The sequence below is a fragment of the Vombatus ursinus genome, unplaced genomic scaffold (assembly GCF_900497805.2).
Source record: "Vombatus ursinus unplaced genomic scaffold, bare-nosed wombat genome assembly UNPS02014770.1, whole genome shotgun sequence".
Lineage (NCBI taxonomy): Eukaryota > Metazoa > Chordata > Mammalia > Diprotodontia > Vombatidae > Vombatus > Vombatus ursinus.
Window position 1 is genome coordinate 20190621 of NW_020954548.1, and position 22607 is coordinate 20213227.

A 22607-nucleotide genomic window follows, 5' to 3' on the forward strand; every position below is an offset into this window, starting at 1 on the left:
CTTCAATTCTTTAGTAATGAGTCATCAACCATCATACTGTTTTTCTGTAGGTGAGAAGATTTTAAAGGGAAAGTAATATACAGGAGCAAACAACCATAGTTAAAAAGCATTATTCTTGATCTAATCAGCAGATATCTCTTACTAAAAGATTTTTTTTTGACCCTGTGTCTCTATTTCCCATTCTTCTTTGGTCCCTACACAATTCCCATTTTAATATAAATTAGTTTCTCTAAACTTTCTTAAAATACAAGGAAAATAGGTTGTTCTTATTTTCTTTCTACTAATTGTTAAAGAATATTAATAAGTTAAACAAAAACTAAAGGGAATGCTAGTCTACTTTTGAATGAAGTTCCTCTTTTGCACTATAATCTACATTCAGACATGAATTTGCTAATTATGAATCTATCTTAACTATTTGCAAATAGTATAGGAAGTTTTGCCTTTTTTCTCCTTGTACCACAGTATTACTGTGAAAAGCCTCAATTAATCAGAGCCTAAGTAGAACTCTGGTTCTCCAGGGTTTAATATACCTTTAACTATATTTGATGATAAAGGAAAAGTTGATAAGAAATCAGGGTACCTTCATAAATCTTGTAGAAAAAAAATTAAGTTATGTACCAGGTTTATGAAACATTCAGGTTTTTTGACAATTTTTATATTTGGATCCATAGTATTTTATAGTGAGAATTGTTTAAAATAAACTGTGTTCTGCCTTTTCAAATGCCACCAAAAATAAGAAAATAAAATATACATAAAATTTTGTTCAGTTGGAAATGGTGAAATGCTTTAAAGAAAAACAAACATAAAATAACAGCAACATCAATCTGGCCTTTTCATTGAAAAAAGAGCCACATTTTCCAGTTAAAGAAAGATAATTCAAATTTTGTTTAGATTTCTTTACTAATAGTGGTTAAAATAGGAGTAAGAATGAATTCACAAAATCAAGGAATTTCTATTGTCAAGAACTTATTTCTAGCCGTTATGCTTATATCTTCGAGTGAATATTAAAACCTGAGTCACAAAAGAACTACAACTTAACCAGACTTCTAGAAATTTGAAGGTCATAAAGAAAAAAATAAGTAGATTTCTATAGCTACTACTGAAACCACTGTGCTATATTAATGTCTGGAGTAGTCAGGTGCTAATAACACTATAGCAACAGCCAAAGTCTGAAGAGAGAAAAGCTAATGGAAAATAATGTATTTTACATTTTGGTGCCTTCTATTGAAATCAAAGATACTCACAAATCAATGATGACATATGTCAAAATACTGAATAGATTTTCTTGAACTGTACTTGATCCAAGTATCATTCCACACTCTGATAATTGCTTCAGCAGTCTGAAAATAACAACCAAAAGAGGCTAATCTTTTTGTTAAATAAACATAAAAGGAGGGTTCCAGTTTTAGACAGTTAATAATGCAGTTTTAATTTATTTATTATATTGGTGAGATTAAAATAGGGAGATCTAGGTGACTGGGGCTACAATCGAGCCAGGTAAAAGATTTCCATTGCTGGAGAAATTTAAGGTTAAATGAAGATTTCACCTATAAGTGTCAAACAAAACAGTGATTATCATTCTGGTAACCTTTTCCCTGTGTCTTATACAGATAAGGATAACTTATTATTACAGTTAGAAGGAACTCTAAAATGATCTGTCACAACATAGTTTACAGATATGCATAGAGGTAAAGTGATATGGCCAAAGTTACAAAGTCAACTAGTAAGTTGCAGAGCTGCTACTCCAACCTAGGTCTTTTGACTCCAAATTTACAGTTCTCTTTATACACAAAGAGTTTCTCACTCTCAACTTTCTTGTGGGCAATTCAAAGGAAAATGGTCCAAAGACAAAAGAGAGAATAAGCACAGCTTGGGCGACTTGAGGAGAAACTTTGGAGGAGAGGTAAGACACTACGATAGAATATGGAAGCATCAAGAGGAGGATTACTGGAACATAAGAGAAGAAGGAACTAAATCTACTCACTCTAAATAATCAATGGTCCCTTCTTTTTGGGACATGTAAAAAAGGCTAATGGTCAGTGTGAAAAAGCAAAAGAAATTTATGACTTCTGTGGAAGTGGCTATGGAATTTTTAATTCAATAGCTTAACTTTGGCTTTTGTAAATTCAGATTAATATTAGGTTTGTTGTCTTTTAGCTTGAGCCCACCCATCAGATATTCTCACCTCATTGTCAAATTATTTTCACTTTTGTGCCCACACTGGAGACAGTGACATCTTGCCACTGATAAGACCACATCATGCTGTGCTTATTAACATTTCAATTTTTACCAACCTGCGTGGCACTTCTGAAAATCCAGCATGTCATTTCTGTATGTGAGGGACAGGAAAAAGAGAAGAGTTGTATCAGTTTTGCTATGAATTTTTTAACATTTGGTAGATCACAAAGAAGATACCTGGCAAAGAAGTGAATATAAGTAGTACCATTCTCCTTAATATATGTACTTCCAGAACTTTAGGAAACTGACTTGCAAGGAGCAATAAAAGTGTTCAGAAGTAAGAGCCAATTAGATTGCAGGTTTTTAAAGAAACAGACAAAATTTAAAACATTCTTGGGGCCAGGGGAGGCAGCTGACAACAGAGTTAATTATTTTAATTATTTTCTCTCTCCATGATTTATTTCTAGTGGCAAAGTACTTACAGGTAAACTTGATAGTTCTCAATGTAGGCAGGCAATGCTGATTGACATATGATTGCCCTAAGGGCAGGCTAAATTGGAAGATGTAAAATGGTAGTAACTGCAGCACAAGAGCTGAAATAGACTCTTCCTGGGTATCTCAATGAGTGCCGGGGATGTTACAGGCATTAATTAGATAGCCTGATATGAAATGTCTCCACTTCTCTAGGATTTGAAATTCCTCAAAAAAAGTCAATATTTTTCCAACTTTATTGTCTTCTCCCCCCACCAAAAAAAAAAAAAATCCTCAAAATGTAGAGCAGAGAATTCATTCTCATCAGAACTACCAATTAAGTACCTGTGGGTGTCTGTGCCTTTGTCTGTGCAGTGTTCAGAAACAATTGTATCATTAAGTTACAAAATGGCAGTGTCAGCAGGAAATAGAGCAACGCTAGCTGCCAAAGAGAGAAAATATGAACAGGACAGCTATTTTTGATCTCTTTTTGGCTTCCTTTCAAGGTTTATTTCTGAACAAGTTATAAAACAGAATTTGGGGGGAATGTAATTTTTATGCTTATGGACAAGAGTGGCTCATCTTTTTCTCCCTGCCTCCCCTGAAAAATCCAGGTAAATTAGATTATCACTATTCCCCTAAACATGCTTGATGTTTTCCTAACCTTGTGCCTTTTCTATTCCCTCTCCTTAGAATTATACCTTTCATTTCTGCTTATTTAAAATTCTAACCATTTTTCAAACTCAGATTGTATTTTCTCCATGAAGCCTTTTCTGATTACTCCCTTTACCCAAGAAGTAATAATCTCTCCTTTTCCTAGATTATTTTTCTTTATTTTTCATAATTTAGTTATTTTGAATATTTTTTCTTCTTAAATTTTGAGTTCCAAATTATTACCCTCCTTCCTAACCCCTAAGAGACAAGAATATGATATCCTTTATAAATGCAAAATCATATAAAACATATTTCCAGAGTAGCCCTATTTAAAAAAAAAGCAAAAAAACAAATGAGAAACATATATTAATTTGCACTCAGAGTCATCAGTTCTCTTTCTAGAAGTGGATAGCATTTTTTTTTATCATGAGTTCTTTGGAATTGTCTTGGATCATTGTATTGATGAGAGTAGCCAAGTCTTTCACCATTGAGTGTCATTACAACATTGCTGTTACTGTGCACAGTGATTTCCTGGTTCTTCTTACTTCACTTTGTATCAGTTCATATAGGTCTTCTCATGCCTTTTTCTGAAACCATCCCCCTCATCATTTACTAAAGCCCAACAAAAGTACTCCATCACAAGCACATGCCACAACTTGTTCAGTCATTCCCCCATTGATGATGCATCCTCAGATTCCCAATTCTTTGCCAACACAAAAAGAACTGCTATAAATATTTTTGTACTTATAGGTCCTTTTCCTTTTTCTTGGTTCTTTTTGGAATACAGATCTAGTAGTGGCATCACTGCATCAAAGAGTATGCAAAGTGTTATAACTCTTTCCCCTAGTTCCACACTGTTCTCCAGAATGGTTGGATCAGCTCACTATTGTATGTACCTATCTTTCCCTTATCTCCTCCAGAATTTGTCATTTCTGATAAGTGTAAGGTGGTACCTCAAGGTTGTTTTAATTTTCCTTTCTCTAATCAAGTGATTTAGACCTTTTTTTTTTCCAATATGACTACAGAGAGCTTTGATTTCTTCTTCTGAAAACAGCCTGTTCATATCCATTTATCAACGGGGGGATGGCTCTTATTTTTATAAAATTGACTCAGTTCTATACTCGGTATATATTTGAGGAATGAAGTTTTTCAGAGAAACTTGCTGTATTTTTTTTTAATATTACTTCATTGTCTATGGTGCCTTTTTGCAAAATATAGTCTCACTGATTATCCCTCTTAATTGGTTTTTTTTTTTTTGCTTTTGCATTGTCTGAGATCATGATTGCTACTCCTGCCATCTTTTTTTGTTTGTTTGTTTGTTTCACAGAAGCACATTTGATTCTTCTCCAGCCTTTTATTTTTACTCTGTGTGTATCTTTCTGTTTCATCTATTGTAAACATAATATTGTTGGATTCTGGTTTCTAATCCGTTCTGCTATATGCTTTTGTTTTAGGTGAGAACACATTAATGTTTACCTATTTATGCTTCTCTTGAGTCTTGTGCTTAAATTTTCTATTCAAATGTGGTCTTTCATCAGGAATGCTTAAAAGTCCTCATTTCATTAAATATCTGTTTTTCTCCCTGAAGGATTATACTTCATTTTGCTAGATAGGTTATTCTTGGTTGTAATGCTAGAATCTTTGTCTTCTGAAATATTTTATGTTAAGTCCCCTACTCCTTTAATATGGAAGCTGCTAAATCTTGGGTGATCTTGACTGAGGCTGTATGTTATTTGAATGTTTTCTTTCAGGCTACTTGAAGTAGTTTCTCTTTGACCTGGGAACTCTGAATTTGGTGATAATATTCCTTGTAGTTATCATTTTGGTATCTCTTTCAGGAGATCATTGGTGAATTCTGAATCTAAGGTATTGGGGCAAAAACCTTGATAATTTCTTGAAATTTGATGTGTAGGCTCTTTTTTGATCATAGCTTTAAGGTCATCCAATAATTCTTAAATTATCTCTCCTTATTGATTTTCTGGGTCAGTTGTTTTTCCAATAAGATATTTCACATTTCTTCTTCTTTTTTTCTTTTGACTTTGTTTTATTGTTTCTTGATGCCTCACAGACCCATTAACTTCAACTTGCCCAATTCTGATTTTTTAAAAAATTATTTTCTTTTTTTTCCATTTGTCTTATTCTGCTTTTTAAGGAATTCTTTTTCTTTGGTGAATTTTTGTGCCTGTTTTTACCATTAGGCCAATTATGGGTTTTTTTTTAAAGATGTCATTTTCTTCAGTATTTTTTTGTGTCTCTTTTTTGTTGTTGTTTACTCATTCAGTCATATCCGACTCTTTATAGTCCTGTGGACCATAAGACCATAGGCCCCGTCAGGGCCCCTACTGCTTTGTAATTGACCTCCAGCATTCCTCTGTGCCCTGAAAGTACAACCAGAACTGTGAATGGGCAATAGAGTTGCCCAACAGTACCAGCTGTACCCAATGCCAGCAAAATGTCATCCGTAACCTCTTTCTGATCAGTTCTCTGATTCCCTTACTTTCTCTGGGCTGAAAGCTCCTAAAGCTGCTGCTTCGGCTGCTGCCACCTGTCAGTCCAGACAGGTCTCCACCCCAATGTCACAAACTTCTCCAGCCAACAGCCCAAGTTTCCTTAGGCAGAAAAAAAAGTTTTAATCTGGCTTTTTCTTGTCTCTGCTGCTCTAAAATTTGATTTGAGGCTTTATTTTAAAGTTATTTGGAGGGAAATGTTGAGAAAGTTTATTTGGATTGCCCAAAATTTGCCATCTTGACTCTGACCCACCTTTGAATTCCCTTTCCCAAATTCTTTTGGAGGTGATATTTCCAGGTACTGAAGCCCACACACACTCTCAATACACAATATGCTTTTTGTTGTTGTTATTGTTGTTCCTAACCATAAACTCAAGTCTGGGCTCACTCATATTTTCTTCAAGTTTTAAGCTGCTTCCCTATAGCATTCTAGGGTCTTCAGCAATCTTTCTCAGCTGGTAGATGTTACTTAAATGGTAGATTCCACCACAGAGGAAAAACTTAAGGGATTTCATTGGTCTCCACCCCTTCCAGTTCACCAGTAGGGCAGCATGATATAATGTAAAAATTGAACTTGGAACACTTCTTAGATGTATGACTCTTAACAAATGCCTTTTCTTTTCTTTTGGAATTGTGTCACCTACAAAATAGACAAAATACTGAATATACCACCTACTTTACTATGTTGTTAAGGAAGGCATTTTTGCAAATCTCAAAGAAGTACATAAGACAGTTATCAGAACAGCAGAGCAACACTTCATATGTGACTTCAGATAGGTTCCTATATATCCCTATAGAGGAATATATTCATGGAAGGCAGAAAGGGGTATAGCAAGTGATGAGTAGGTTAATTCATAATTTGCAAAGGATATTAACCTTGGTTCTCAATTCTAGAACTACAGGGATTTTGTCTTTATACCTTTCAGCTCCTGTCTGCCTCCATTTCTTCTGCTTAGTTTTGGCCTTGATATTAACTCTGTTCTAGTTTCTTTGCTATTAAATTGGTTTGTTAAGACTGGGTTCCTCAGCCTTCAGGGAGTTTGCATCTTTAACCCTTAATATGGTGGAGAAGTCTAGGTTCTTGCCAGGAATATTCTACTAGTAACAACCCCCAGCTTAGTCATAGGATTATCAGTTTAGACATGGATGATCAAGATCATACAAGTATTATATGCCAGGGGTAGGATTTTAAGCCACATCCTGTTAATTCAAAATACTCTCCTTTTTCTACTTTACAAAGCACTACTTTTCTCTCGATCTCAAAACTTCCTTCCTTGGTTTTCTGAGAGATGACACTTGTTTATTTTCTTCTCTCTTTTGGCTATTCCCCTAAAGTAGCTATTGGTAAGACTGAAAATTTGTGGGAAAATCATCTTTGAAAAATAGGGGCAGTGTGTCACAATGGGTACAGGTTTGTCTTTGATATCCAGAAGACCTGGGGTGAAATCCTGTCTCTGATATTCTGCAATACTGGGCAAGTCACTTAACCTCTCAATACTCTCAGGCAAATCACTAAGACTATAGGCTGGTCTTGACTGGTATTGGTCAAGGGAGTTTCCCCACCAGCAGTTCCTCATACAAATGAAATCACAGTCTGGAACAACAACAGCCAAATATACATGCATCCGTGCATACGTGTGTGTGTGTATGTGTGTGTGTGTGTGTGTGTGTGTGTATTATCACCAACCTCATGGCTCAACAGGTTCTTCCTGCCCCTGTCTTCCTGATTTTCTCAGGCTAAATTTCTCTGTTACTCTCAACCTCTTTTCTCAGGGAGCCTGCCATAACTTCTCATTCTTGATTGAGGTCATTGATGGATATGCTTTTGGGGCAATTGAAACTGGACTACTTTCATCCTCAATTAAGGATTACTTAAGTGGTTCAGTTCTATGAGGCATTGGACCTAATTGGGCCTTCCTTCCTAAGAGTAGATCCTGAAGTTTATCCATTATTAAATAATTATAGTCATATATACTTTATATATATATATAATCTATAATTATATAATTATAGTTATCTATACTAATCACATGGACATTTACAACAATGAACATAATTTCTCCTTGCTATTCTCACTCATTTGTAATTGGGTAGGGTCTTTCTAGCACAGATTTTTCTGTATACTTGTCATTTCTCCCCTTATAAAACAATGAGCTCTGTGAAGAAGGTAATGACACTTAATCCATTTTTTTTAATATAGCAGAGCTTATAGCATGTTACCTAGAAAATAGCTGAGATAGTTGTAGCAATGAATATAAATGATAGTGATACATAGTATAAGAAATTTGGAGCCTGAAAGGACCTTAAAGGCCACGTAGTCCAGATCTTGATGTAACATATGAAGAAACAGCATGAGATAAATACTTTGTTTAAACAGAAATTTCACTTATTTTAACAGATAATGCATTTTTTTTTCAACCAGATGGGGCCTTCTCTAAGGCCTCAACCTGAATAGTAACCAGTGACATGTAAACTACATGTTCATTTGTTAGAATTCATGAAGCAATTGTTTCTCCAACTAGTATAAACAGAAGTCCTTTCATTAACTGCTTTTACATAATAAGTTATCAAAAGGTAACATGATGTCATGAATAAATAGCTAGAAAGAAAAATCATAATTCTAGGTTTAGGCTCAAATAATGAAAACAATATAAATAACTATTTCTCCTTTGTCTTTAAAATTTCTTTTTTCCTCTTACTCTTTCTCTGTTTCAGATCACTGTTCAACACTCAGAAATGTAGGTTATTACACTGGTAACAAAACAGCAGAGAGGGCATTGACATTGACTGAAACTAAACTGAGTTGGAGAAAATGTTGAATCTAGTCTATATCATGTGGTTTTGAATTTATGAAGTGTCAAATGTGAAATCCACAACCAGAAACTTATGAGTGTGATATCATGTGGATTGAGATATTTTATCCCAAAGCATGCAAATCAAAACAGATAGCTTTCCACTTCTCTGCTGAGAAGCAATTTTTAGTTTTTAATAATATTATGCTAGGGTTTAAAATTTATGATTGCCAGATTGCTGATGTTTTCATCAGTAAAATTTGACTCAGTGATAGGGCTGCAAAAAGCAGGTGCTTGGCTAGCTGTAAGTCTGAGCAGCCTTAAAGGCATACAATCTTGTCAGTCCCACAGAATGTTGTGGGAGATGGGAAGCTATTGTTAACTATCAAATCATAATGAAGACGTACAGCATCATTGGGTAGGATAAAAAAAAATTACTCATCCATTTTTTTTTTATCACTATAACCATCCTTATGTAGCAACTGGGTCATGTACTGGGCTTGGAGTCAGAAAGACCTGAGTTCAAATCTTGCCTCAGACACTTACTAGTTGTAAGACATCTGGGCAAGTCACTTAACCTCTGTTTGCCTCAGCTGTAAAATGAGTATAACAGCATCTACTTCACAGGTTTGTCATGAGGCTAAAATGAGATATATGTAAAGGCAGGTAGCCCACTGCCTAGCACTTAGCAGGCACTATATAAATGCTAGCTATTTGTCATTTAATCTTTTTGAGATTCAGTTTCCTCATCTTTAAAAATGAGATAATAATAATTTCACTGTATATCTCATAGGAAATTACTGTTTAAACACTACAGTACTGCAGAAATGTTAGTTATTCTCATTAGAATGCCTTTAACCAAGGAAAATACTTTATGTCTTGGATTGAATTTGTCAGTGCCTTTGAACCCCTTAGCTCCAAGGGAAAAAGGATGTGAAAGACTAGCCTCATGCCCACCCAATCTGAGACATGCAGAGAGAATTATCATCTTATTTTTGTAGTTTCCTGAAGTTGGCAGAGAAATCAAGAACCATATAGGGTACATTTGTTTGCACTCCTATTTGTTTCTAGTTCTTTTTTAAAATAATAAATTTGTTTCCCAAAATTAAATGTAAAAACAATTTTAACATTTGTTCTTTTTTTTTAAATGAGCTCCAAATTCTATCCCTCACTTTCTCCCCTCCTCCTTCCTTGATATGGTAAGCAATCTAATATAGGTTTAATTAAAAAAAATAAAGGAAGGAAGGAAAGAATAAAAGAGAAAAATAGTGTGCTTTGGTCTGTATTTAGACTCCATCAGTTCATTCTCTGGAAATGGAGTAGCATTTTCATCATGAGTCCTTCAGAATTGTCTTACATCTTTGTATTGCTGAGAATAGCTAAGTCATTCATAGTTGTTCATTGTATAGTATTGCTGTAACTATGTACAGTGTTCTCTAGGTTCTGCTCACTTTGATCTTCATCATTTCATATAAGTCTTTCCAGGTTTTTCTGAAATTTACCTGATCATCATTTCTTATAGCACAACAGTATTCCATTACAATCATATACCACAACTTGATCAACCTTTCCCCAATTGATGGGCATCCCCTCAATTTCTATTTCTTAGCCACCACAAAAAGAGATGGCATAAATACCCTTGTGCAAATAGTTCTTTATCCTCAGCTTTTTTTTTTAATATTACTTTGGAATACAGATTTAGATGGTATTGATGGGTCAAAGTGTATGCATAGTTTTATATCCCTTAGGACATAGTTCCAAATTGCCCTCCAGAATGGTTGGATCAGTTCACAACTCCAGCAACAGTGTATTAGTGTTCTAGTTTTCCCACATTCCCTCCAACATTGATCATTCTCCTTTTTTGTCATATTAGCTAATCTGATAAGTGTGAGGTGATACCTCAGAGTTGTTTTAATTTGCATTTCTCTAATCAACAGTGATTTAGAGTGTTTTCATATGACTATAGATAGCTTTGATTTCTTTGTCTAAAAACTGAGTATTCATATCTTTTGACCATTTGTAAATTGGGGAATATCTTATATTCTTATAAATTTGACTCAGTTCTCTATATATTTGAGAAATTTGGCCTTTATCAGAGATACTTGTTGCTGCAAAAAAAAAAAAAAAATCCCCAGGTCTTTGCTTTCCTTCTAATTGTGGTTATATTGGTTTTGTTTGTGCAAAACCTTTTTAATTTAACATAATCAAAATTGTCCATTTTGCATTTTGCAGTGATCCATGTCTGGTCATATTCCCTTCTCCTTAGATCTGGCAGATAAACAATTCTTTATTCTCCTAATTTGCTTATGTTATCGCCCTTTATGTCTAAATTACGTACCCGTTTTGACCTTATCTTGGTATATGTTATGAGATATTGGTCTATTTCCACTTTCTGCCATATTGTTTTCCAGTTGTTTCTGGTTCTAAAATAATTCTAGTCTTTTGATTGATACTTGTCATATGAAAAGAACCTCATTCCAAACAATGGTCATGAAATGCCCTCAAGCCAGCATTAGACCAGTATTGTTACATGTCAGAAGCTCGGGAGATAAAGAATCAAGCAAACACAAACCAGAGGCCCACAGTATACACTGAGCTGAATTCTTTGCTCCACAGGAGGTAGAATGGAATGTCTTAGATCCTTCATTTCCTTCAGTGTTCCTCTACTGGTGGAGTACACGACTCCCTTTATTGTTCCCCTGACTCCCATAAAGGGGACTCCATATAACACACACAAAAAAATTTGACTGAAGTTTTCCTTTGGCTGCTGGAACCCAATGATGACTGAAATCTTCTCAGTAATCTAGTCTTACTGAGTTTCTTGGAGGAACTGAGTAGTTAAGTGACTTTCCCAGAGGCATATAGTCAGAATATGTCAGAACTGGGATTTGAATCCAGATTTTCATTACTCCAAAGCTTGTTCTACCCACTTGCCTATCCACCCACTATTATTCCTAAATATGCCCTTTAGTGCCAAGCAAAATGTGTGTAATCTCTCCTCTAAATGACAGCCCTTTAAATCTGTGAACACTACCTCTTTCACAGTTAAAAAAAACTAAGACATTCAGGAGGTTAATTGACTTGACCTTGGTCACATGGTTCTTTTCAAAGCAGATCTTTAACCCAGGTCTCCTGATTTAAGTCTAGTATTCTTCTTACTACACCCCACTGATACTACAGTGTAATAATTGTGAGATGTAACCTTTTTTAAAAATTTCACTTTATAGATAAATCTTTAAATTAATTATAGGAAATTAAAATGCTGTATAGATCATTTTGATATTTGTGCTTCTGAATGCAGTTGTACTTATCTTGACTGCAAGTGAAGTACCTGAATGCATTGAAATTTTAAAACTTAAAGCAGCAGATGACCAAACTATTTTCCCCAACATGCTTAGAATAGGTGTGCTGAGTAGTTCTTTTGAAATGTCATTAAGTGAAAAAAGTCAAGCTAATGTGTTGTGTTTCATTTCCTTTACATGTTTTTTATGACATCTGCTTTTGTTGTTATTGTTATTTTAAAGTGCTCATAAATGCTTATACTAAGTACATTATGAAAACTCTACAGTTAATAAATTGATTTGTTGACTAGGATCATGTGAAAAAAGAAACTTGCAAAGATGATACATTCAGGTCTCTGCACGTAATCAGATTTTCAGAGTGGCCAAGTCAGCATGGCGTGTCTCCTTTTTAAGTATTAGCATTTACCTGGATTATTCTGCAGCTATTGTGAAAGAAACATAGTTATTGCTGAGACCAGTTGACTGCTTTCCTCAAGAGAAATGAATAATTTTAAGAAGTTGCAGTCAGACTTCTAATGTTTCTGATTTTTTTTTCAAGGAGAGAGAACTGTGGACAATATTATGTAAAGAAAGAAAGACATGCTGCCTAGGTTTGGACGTAATTTTTCTAATGTATTTTTCCATGATCTTTTCCCCATCTGAATTAATGAAATTTAAATTGGAAGTAAAATATTATGGTTGCTGCTTTGCAATGGTTTTTCATATTGGACCAAATTTAGAATTTTTTTGTTTGCTCTCCACAGATATAGTCAGGTAAAGTATAATTATTCTTCCATGTTATTAAATCTATGATGCTTTTCTGCTGTATCTAGTCATTACTATTTTGACATTGTGAGCTAGACAGATGCCCTATTTTTTTTTCTCTATGTAGTATTCTATTGAATTAGATAGTATTTACCTAAAGAAAAGATTTATTAGCCTACTTTTTATCTCATAATTTGATATAATTGGCAAATATTTTAGCTCTCTTGGGACATTTGATTCTTCTAGCATAAAAATAACTTCTGTTATTAATTTATGTGTAGCATATGGATGATTGGGGCAATAATCTAATGTATTCCTACTTTTTAAAAATACCATAGTGCCTTGCAAATAGTAGAGGTTTAATAAATATTTACAAATTGAATTGTGGCAAAATGATTCATAATCTGTTTTTCTTTGTAGTCTTGGGTTTTTCCTAAAATTACGGTGAAGAGTTTCATGATTTACACATGGTGATATTTTATTCCTATATCAGTTTAAACAATATACAATAGAGGAGGCAAGGTGAAATTTCTTAAATTGTTTTCATTTTTTTCTTGTTATCCTATCTAATGTAATATTTTACACAGAGTAGGTATTTAATAAATTCTTGACAGATTGAATTGGATTTGTCATTTATTTACTCTGACTTTATTTCTTTTTGGCATATTTTATTGTTTTTGCTCAATGAAAACATATGGAAGTTATGACAAGAGTTCATGACATTGATAGGTTTCAATGACAAGAATAATGTATAGAAGAGATTGTATGCTGCAGGCATGATAGGACCTTGACTTTGTAGGTAACAAAAGTATATATGACTCAGAGTGAAAATAATTTTCACAGGTAGTTACAAAAAGTTTAAGGGATTTTCACATACATTATGTCACATCCTGAAAATAAATCCATTAAATAAGTGGTTTAAGTGTTTTCTCCAGTTTGCATATGAAGAAACTGAGGTTCAGAGATTATGCAATTTACCAGGTTGCAAATAACAGTGCCAAGACCCAGGCTTTTTTACTCTAAAGCCAGTGTTCTGTCCACTAAACCATATTGTACTCTTGTGTTACACCTTTTCTTTTACAATAATATATGATCACCTACAGTACTTTTAACATATATAGTACCTTTTTCTTGTCAGTAAGCACAAAGATTTTCAGGTTCCCATGGCATAGGAAAATACCTTTATGTTGTGTTTAGTTATTGCCATAACAAATTTGAATTTTAATTAGATTTTATTCCTTCTATAATCATAAAGTAAATAATTTAATTTGTCATGATATATTTATATGTGTATCTTTCAAAAAGACCTGGAACTTTATTTCTGAGATTTAAAATGCAAATATTAATGATACAAATAATACCTTATTATCCAGGGGAAAATATCCATCAGTGAGATTTCTTTTAAATGACAAATTGAATTATTACTGATTTTTACATAAATATGCTAGAGGAAATGTTTAAATGTTAAAAGTAAAAATATTTCTTCCATATTAACAAGTACTATTTTTCAAGTCAGAATCCTGGGTTTAAGCCCAGGTTTCAATATTCTTTGACAGTTGTGAAAACACTTAATCTTTGAAGCTGTTTTTCCTCATTTGTACACTGGAGAAAATAATACTTCTCCTACTTAGCTACTACATAAGTACCATAAAGAAATTGCAAATAAAATGTGTTGTGATTTTTAAAATGCTATGGAAATGTTATTTGTTATTACTGTGCTTTTTAGAAATTATTAAAAAATCACCAAATATATACTATTTATTTTTCACAGACAAAGAAGGGGGAGCTTCAGCCTACCTGATAGAAAAATTTTCTTTGGTTTACTTTTAGTCATTTGAAAACAGATGAATTGACTTTCAATGAAAGGCTAATATGTAATAATTGTGTTCAGTCTGAATATAATATACCTATTTTCGTAAAGTAAGAAAACATGAGAGCTAGAATGGACAATATCCCCTTATTTTACACCTGAAGAAAATCTAGCTCCATCCCCCTTGTTTTACACTTGAGGAAAATGAGACCTACAGAAGCAAAGTGTCTATGTATTAATTCATCTGATAAAAGGCCTGAGGGAGCTGGGCTGGTGGGGTGGAGGGAGGTTAGTGGATTGGAGATGATCAATAGTTAATAATGTGATATGGCCAAAAAAGCTTTGAAACTCTAACTATATAATCCCCTCCTCAAATGATTTCTGGAATGTTAGATTAATTTCTGGGTACCACATCATATGAATAACATTGGCAAAATGGAAAATACCCAAAGGTCATTTAGTGAAAGGTTTGAAGATAATTTGTTGTTGTTGTTTCATCATTTTCCAGCCACATATGACTCTTCATGACCCCTTTTAGGGTTTTCTTGGCAAAGATACTGGAGTGGTTTGCCATTTCCTTCTCCAGTTCATTTTACAGATGGGAAACTGAGGCAAACAGAGTTAAGTGACTTGCCCAGAAACATCCAGCTAGTAATTGTGTGAGGCTGAATTTGAACTCAGGAATCTTCCTGACTTCAGGCCTGGAGCTGTATCCACTGTGCCACCTAGATACCTCTGGAAATCAAGCTGCATGATAATTGATTGAAGGAAATTTTACTTAGGAAAGGAAAGACTGAATTAGAGATGTAATAGCCTTCTTTAAATATTTAAACAGTTTTTAGAAGGGAAGTAAGACTTGTTCTGCTTAGGCTCTGAAGGAAAAACTTGGAGCAATGACCTGAAGTTTAAGGAAATCAGATTTGGGCTCATTATAAAGATTATCTTCCAAAAATTGGATCTACTGGAGAGCAGAATGGCCTGCTTCAGGAGGTAGTAAGTTCTGCATGTACTAGAGAATTCTAAAAAAAATAAGTTAATTAAAAATAAAAGCTCAATGACTCCTCATCCAATATATTGTAGAGCAGATGCCTTTTCAGATATAAGATGAGCTTGAAGGCCTCTGAGGCACATTATAACTCTGTGATTTAGATTTAGGTGTAATCTACATAAATAAAAGTTGAAATATTAATAACAAATTGCATTCGTACACCCCACAGTTACCAATATTGTCCACTTCTGGATCATCTTAAAAGACAGAATACAAACAACCATATGAAAGTTTAAAAAAATAATAAAATTCAAACTCTGCTACAAACCTGATTTCCCATATCAATTTTGACTTTTATAAGGTCATGTTGCCAACTATTTTCAAAGCCAAAACTAGGCTCCCAACTGGTCTCTCAATACAATGTTGTTTCAAGTCTATGACACAGTGTTAATTTAAGGTCCAAACATTAGCACTGCATGTACCTGCATAAAGAGCACTGGATTGAGAACTGGATGTCAGAGGCCATCAGAGGAATAGAATGGGTATCAGAGAACCAAGGCTAAAGTTTGTGCTGTGCTACTTAATGTAGCACAATTGACTTTCGCCAAATCACTTAACCACTCTTAGGGTCTGAGTTACCTCATTTGTAAAATGTGGGGACTGTACTAGATGATCTTAGATATCTTCTTGCTCTATGCAAACTTTGAACCAGAGTGAAACCTCTTTAATCACATGGTCTGAATTCAATTTGGGGCCTTCTCATATAATTAATCATCTTTGCCTTCTGTTCTACCCAGGGTTTCCCCAAGGAATATGAGGATTTGATTTCTTTGTGCATTTCCATAGCAAAAGAAATACTCTCATCTACCATGCAAGCACTCAGGCTAATAATATATTGAACAGGCTTCATTTTATCTGAATGAATCAATTGATTAAATAAAAATCAAATGACAAAAAATGGAAAGCACTATTACCCAAATCCATAATCAAGACAACATTCTTTGACTTTCCATTGAGACTCAACTCCCTAAGGTCCCCATATAGTCCTTCAGCCTTACACTCTTTCCTTACTTAAGCCTCCACAAACAAAAACACATATGCCTGCACACACAGGGAAAGCCCTCTGAATTGCTTGAGGGCTTGATGGAGCTTACCTTCCCACTTTGCTTCAGCCCTTACATAGTTCACATCACTAGGGTATAGTTAGAGACTGATTGTCCATGTTATATCTTTGTTTCTTGCTGTTCTCTAACTTCATCTATTGTTTAGTACTAGAACTCTTCTGAGGGGTTTAGCAACTCTTTACCTTGGTCCAAGAGTTTTGGTCCAGGAATTCCTTTGTCCAAAATATCATTCATGTTTCTGCCAATGTCAATGCTGCTGCTGCTGCTGTTAGTTCAAGTTTCTAGCTCAAGCTCTAGATATCCTTGACCACTTCATATTGACTCAATTTGCTGCCATCTTTAGGGTTATATGGCTTCTCATTAAGACCTCAGGCTGTTCTTCCAGGGAACTGAATATGTTTCACCACTTTTCTCTCTGTTGATTTTATTTCTGGTTCTCTCTGTCTCTTTGTTTTTATCCTTTAATGATCAGATCCAAGATTCTAGCCCAGATATATAAATTGACCATAAATGTATCATTTAAAAAATATTATTAATGGTGCCAGAGAAGTACCCAGGGTCAGGTCAATTTCTACTTTATCAAAGAGTTAAATGATTTTTAGAAGGGAAGTAAAACTTGTTCTTTTATCTTTTATGTTCTATTTATCCAGGGATTAATATCTATATTTTTTAAAGAAATACAACAAGAATTCAGAAGGCCTTTACACACTCTGCATTTGGGTCCTTGGAACCTAGAAAAGCCACCAGTATTTTATACCATAATACCAAGAAGGACATTTAGAATTCACAATATGCCAGGTTATATTGAGAAAGAAATAAGTTAACATCAGTTGTAGGACTAACGGTACTAACCAACAATTTCCAAAGTCTGTGAATGTAGCTACAAAAAGAAGAAACAGAATAACTTAGGCCTATTTGCCTTGAAGTGCTAAAAAAAGAAATCATTCACATATGTTCTTAGGACAAATTTCTCCATTTACCCCTAGTACCCAGATGCTTTTCCCACATGTCCATCTTTATATAGCTTTAGAAGTAAGTGTGTATGTGTTTGTATAATTGCCCATAATTTCATTTTAGGACTATGTTGCTTTTTGTCGATAGAGCAGGTCAATAACTTGAATTTCTTCTGTACCATGGGAACTTGACTAGTGTAATGCACTACTTCTTCAGTAATTAAGTATTTCATGACTGTACATTCTCTATCCACACATTTTCATCCTGTGGAACTCAGTTCTTTTCACAAATTAACCTTTTTAAAAATTGTGAATGCCAGTTGAGCATGCAGGCTTTCCTTTACTCTTGCTATATAATCATTTCATTCTAATTGTGTGTGTGTGTGTGTGTGTGTGTGTGTGTACAAAAATGCTTTTCTGATCTATATCCTTGAGGATTTCTCTAGTGCTAATTCTCATCATTCGCTGTAGCCAGTCATACTCTGTGGTCTTTCCATTACCGTCAGCATCTTCTAAAATACTGAGGTTTCAAGATTATAGTGTTACATGATTTGAGCATTCTCAGTTTTTTTTTTCCTGGGGCTGGGGGAAGAAATTATTCTTTACTTGTGATTTTTTTATCTGAATGTGGTGAGGAAATTCCTTTTATCAAAGCAGGTTAGCAATTGCTGTTATTTATTTTGCATCGATTTGGTATATTCTTATGTATACATACATGTATATGAAATACATATTAGCTCACTCTATAAAATGTTTCTGCCTTCTTCAAGGCAGCAAGTGGCATTCTTTTGTATCCTCTGCATATAGTACAATTTTTGGAACATAAAGGGCACTTAATAAATCCTTATCAATTGATTAATTACTCTGCAATTAGTAGTCTTAGGGAATTTTAACCACTGAGATTTTAAGTGGCATGCCCAGGATGACACAGCCAGCATATGTCAAAGACTCAACCTGAACCCAAGTCATCCTTTGTCCAAGTGCAATCCTCTATTTGCTCCACCAGGATGTTTCTACAGCAGGATAATATTGGTGTTAAAAAAATACATTTTGGGGGAAGGGAGTAATGTCTTACAATCATTTCCCACACTGTATCTCTGTGTCTATATACACTATTGGGCTCACTCAATGAAATAAATATTCACCCCACATACTGTCTCATGCTGTATAACATGACTTTCATTCTGTTTTTTTCTTCATTTAAAAAAATCAATAGTGATAAAAAAGATCTAAGGTTTAAAGAGCTAAATCTTTCTTCCATATTATAGAACATCAACAATGATAATCATCAAGATAATTGTTAACATTTAATTGAATACAAAATTAGCAATTTTTATTAGTTTACATAACCATTGACTGCCCTCCCCTGCTTTTGTTTAAGGCAAGTGAAAAGAGGGGAGGAAATATATCTAATTTATTATAAAAAAGATCTGTCTGTGATTGCTTTGGTAGAACGAAATCCCAATGGAACATAAATTATTAAAGTTATAAATTAACAAGAGTGAACATTTAGGCATTTGTGCAAAGCTGCTCTTACCAACGAATATTCTTTCAAATAATTTGTTTGGAAGTTAAAGCAGTATTGAACATATGATAACCCTAGGTATGATTGTGAAGTAAGGACTCAACAATCCAAAATAGAGCTCAATATCTTTCCTCATCCAAGCCCATTGCTTTTCTTGACTTCCCTACTATAGTCAAAGGTACCATTATCTTTCCGGTCACACAGATTCATTATCTCAGTGTCATCCCCCATTCCTTACTGTTTCTCACCCCATATATCCAGTCAGTAACCAGATCCTCCTATTTCTATCTCCACAACATTTGGTCCACTTATCTCCTTCTCACTACTGTCTAGCCAGTACCTCAGTTCAGGCCAATATTATTTCTAGTTCAGGCCCTCATTGTCTCTAGTTCAAGCCCTCATTATCTCTAGTTCAGGACATCATTACCCTTAGTTCAGGCCTTTATTATGCCTAGTTCAGGCCTTTATTATGCCTAATTCAGGCCCTTCATTACCCTTACTTCAGGCCATCATTACCCCTAGTTCAGACTCTTTTACTCTCTAGTTCGGGTCTTCACTACCTCTTATCTGGACTATTGCAATAACCTCTCAGCCTCAAATCTCTCCCCACTCTAATCCATCTGCCACATAACTGGCAAAATGATTTTCCTGAAGCACAATTATGACCATATCATCCCATTCTCCCACCCAACACCAATATATACACACTAAACCCCAGAGACTCCCTCTTGCAACTATAATGAAACTCCTCTGGCATTTAAAGTCTTTATCATCCTCCCTCTTCTGCCTCACTAGGCATTATTCCTCTCCACAAATTTTACAGTCTAGCAATGATGATCTACTTCCTGTTCCTGACCAAGACACTCCATATTCTGTCTTTTGTGCCTTTCCTCTGACTGTCCGATAATATTCTCCCTCCTCACCTCTGCCCCTTTGAATCCTTGGCTTTCTTCAAGGCTTCAGGACTCACCTTATGCATCAAGCCTTTTCTGGTCCCAATAGCTACAAGTGCCCTTCTAGATTACCTGGTATCTTCTTTGTAAGTGTTAAATATAAATAATAATAACAGTGACAATTCCTATAGTTTACATTGTGGTTTAAGGTTGTCAAAGAGCTTTGCAGATGTTATTTTATATGCCAATATGCATTCAAGTTGTCCCTCTGATCAGAATATAATCTCCTTGAGGGAAGTGCTTGTTTTGCTTTTATCTCTGTTATCTCCAGTGGTTCACACACTCCATGGCACATATTAGTCATTTAATAAGTCATTGATTAATTAATTTATAAAATTTTAACTTAATTGAGGAGTAGATATTTCTTAAAGAAAAGAACAATATATACTATATAAGAAGATCTGAGTTCATATCCCCACTTTTGTAAATTACTAGCAGTAGGACCTGGAAAATTCATTTAACCTTTCTATGGTTCAATTTCCTTATCTGAAAACTGGAGGAAATAAGGCCTGACATTGTTTCTTCAGAGTATTATTTTGTGGATAAAATAAAATAATACATTTAAGTGCTTTGTTAGCCAGAAAGAACAATAGACATTTCAGGAATCATTCAATAAAACAAAGATTTATTAAGCACCTTCCCTATATACAGGGCACAGTTTTAGAGATTGGGCAAGTGTGGACAAGTGCTGTCCCTGTCCTCATAGAGCCTGCAATCTAGTAAGATGTGGTAATACATATACAGACAACTACATCACAAATCAATATAATAAAGAAACATGAAGATATGCCGTAAAGGGTATTCAACCTCAAGGTGCTATGGCTAGCTGTTTTCCTGATCCCTCCCAAGAGGTATGAATTTACCCATCTAGAATCAGCTTGGAAGCCCCTACCTCTGGCAAATGCTACAACTTTGCTGTATTTATTGAACATTAGGCATGTGACCCTAGCAAAATGAATGGACAAAACATGCTTAGAACCATATAGAATTTATTCTTGGCATTGAATCACTAAAAGAAGTGACACATAGTTAATAAAAGATCTGCTGAGTAGCCTGAAATTGATGATCTACAGCCCCAGCAGTGCCTTGGCAGTACATGAGCCACTTTGAGTGGTGTTAAGAAACTAAATAATAGAGTTCTTATTGTTCAATTTATGTCTCCAGTAAGAACAGTCTTTAGTTGGAGACTCAAGAACTTGGGACTCTTGATCTTGTGCAGCATGGGATATAGAATTTTGACTCAATGAAGCAAACAATTATTAAGTGCCTGCTAGGTATCTAACACTGTGCTAGTTGCTGGGATTATAAATAAGACTGAGATAATCAATCAATAAACATTTATTAAGCACCTACTATGTACCAAATACTTTACTAATCCTTGCCTTCAAGAAGTTCTTCATAACCTGGCCCTCTTCTACCTTTGCAATCTTTATTCACCTTATTCACTTCTACCCTACTCTTCAGTCCAGTGACAATGGTCTCTTTTTTGTTACTTGCACAAGACACTATTTCCTAACTGCATTTTTAGTGACTTTCTTGCACTCCTGGAATTAAGAATTCTCTTTCTCTTCAGTTCAGCCTCCTGGATTCCCTGACTTCCTTCCTGTCCCATCTAAAATCTCACCTACTACAAGACACCTTTGTCAATCCCACTTAATGCTAGTGCCTTCCTTTTGTTGATTATATTTAATTTATCATACACTCACAAAACCCACAGATACATAGATTGTTTGTATATATTGTTTGCCTATTGTGTGCCCCATTAGACTGTTATATATTTTGTCTTTCTTGGTTTCCTTAGAGCTTAGCACAGTGCTGACACATAGTGGACACCTAATAAATATTTGTTCACTGACTGACACTCTTCTGGGAGAAAAAAAAGATGTTCTCATATTAATAAGGCAGTCAATAAGCATTTATTAAGCACCTACTATGTGTAAGCATAGAGCTAAGCACTAGGAATGCAAATAAGAGGCTATATATATAAAATTAATAGACTGGGATTTATGAAATAGAGACACCACCAATCAGGGAATTCAGAAAGTGAAATGAGCTGAGTAATGAAGGTAGTCAGAGCTACTAAGAGGTAAAGTTGAGGAAAGGGAGTATGCCAGGTATGAGGGACAGACTGTGCAGATGCAGCACAAATTATGATTCCTGGTGCTTTTCTGATGGGTTTCTTTTTTCTGTCAAGAAACTCCAACTACGTTGTGCTGCAGCTAGTCCATCATAAAGAATGGTGAGTGGACTTAGCAGTGAAAGATAAGAGAGATGAATTTCTAATACATACCAAGGGAAAGAGAACCCATGTTGTTGGGATCACAGCACCATCAAAGTACATTACAGAGATGCAATCATTACTGTCAGAGGAAACTAGGGAAAGTTTCATGTTTTGTTTCTGGTGCCTCCCACTTCTCACATCTTCCTCTCTGCTTTCAATGACCAGTAAAATACAATGTCCTTGTATTTGTCCCAACTTTATACTACCTCAACTTGGGTTTTCTCTTACTAATCCTTCATAATCTAGGACCTCTTTTCCTACTCAACATATAAATGACCCAATCTATTCTGTGAGTATGTGTACAGACATATTCACACACATACTA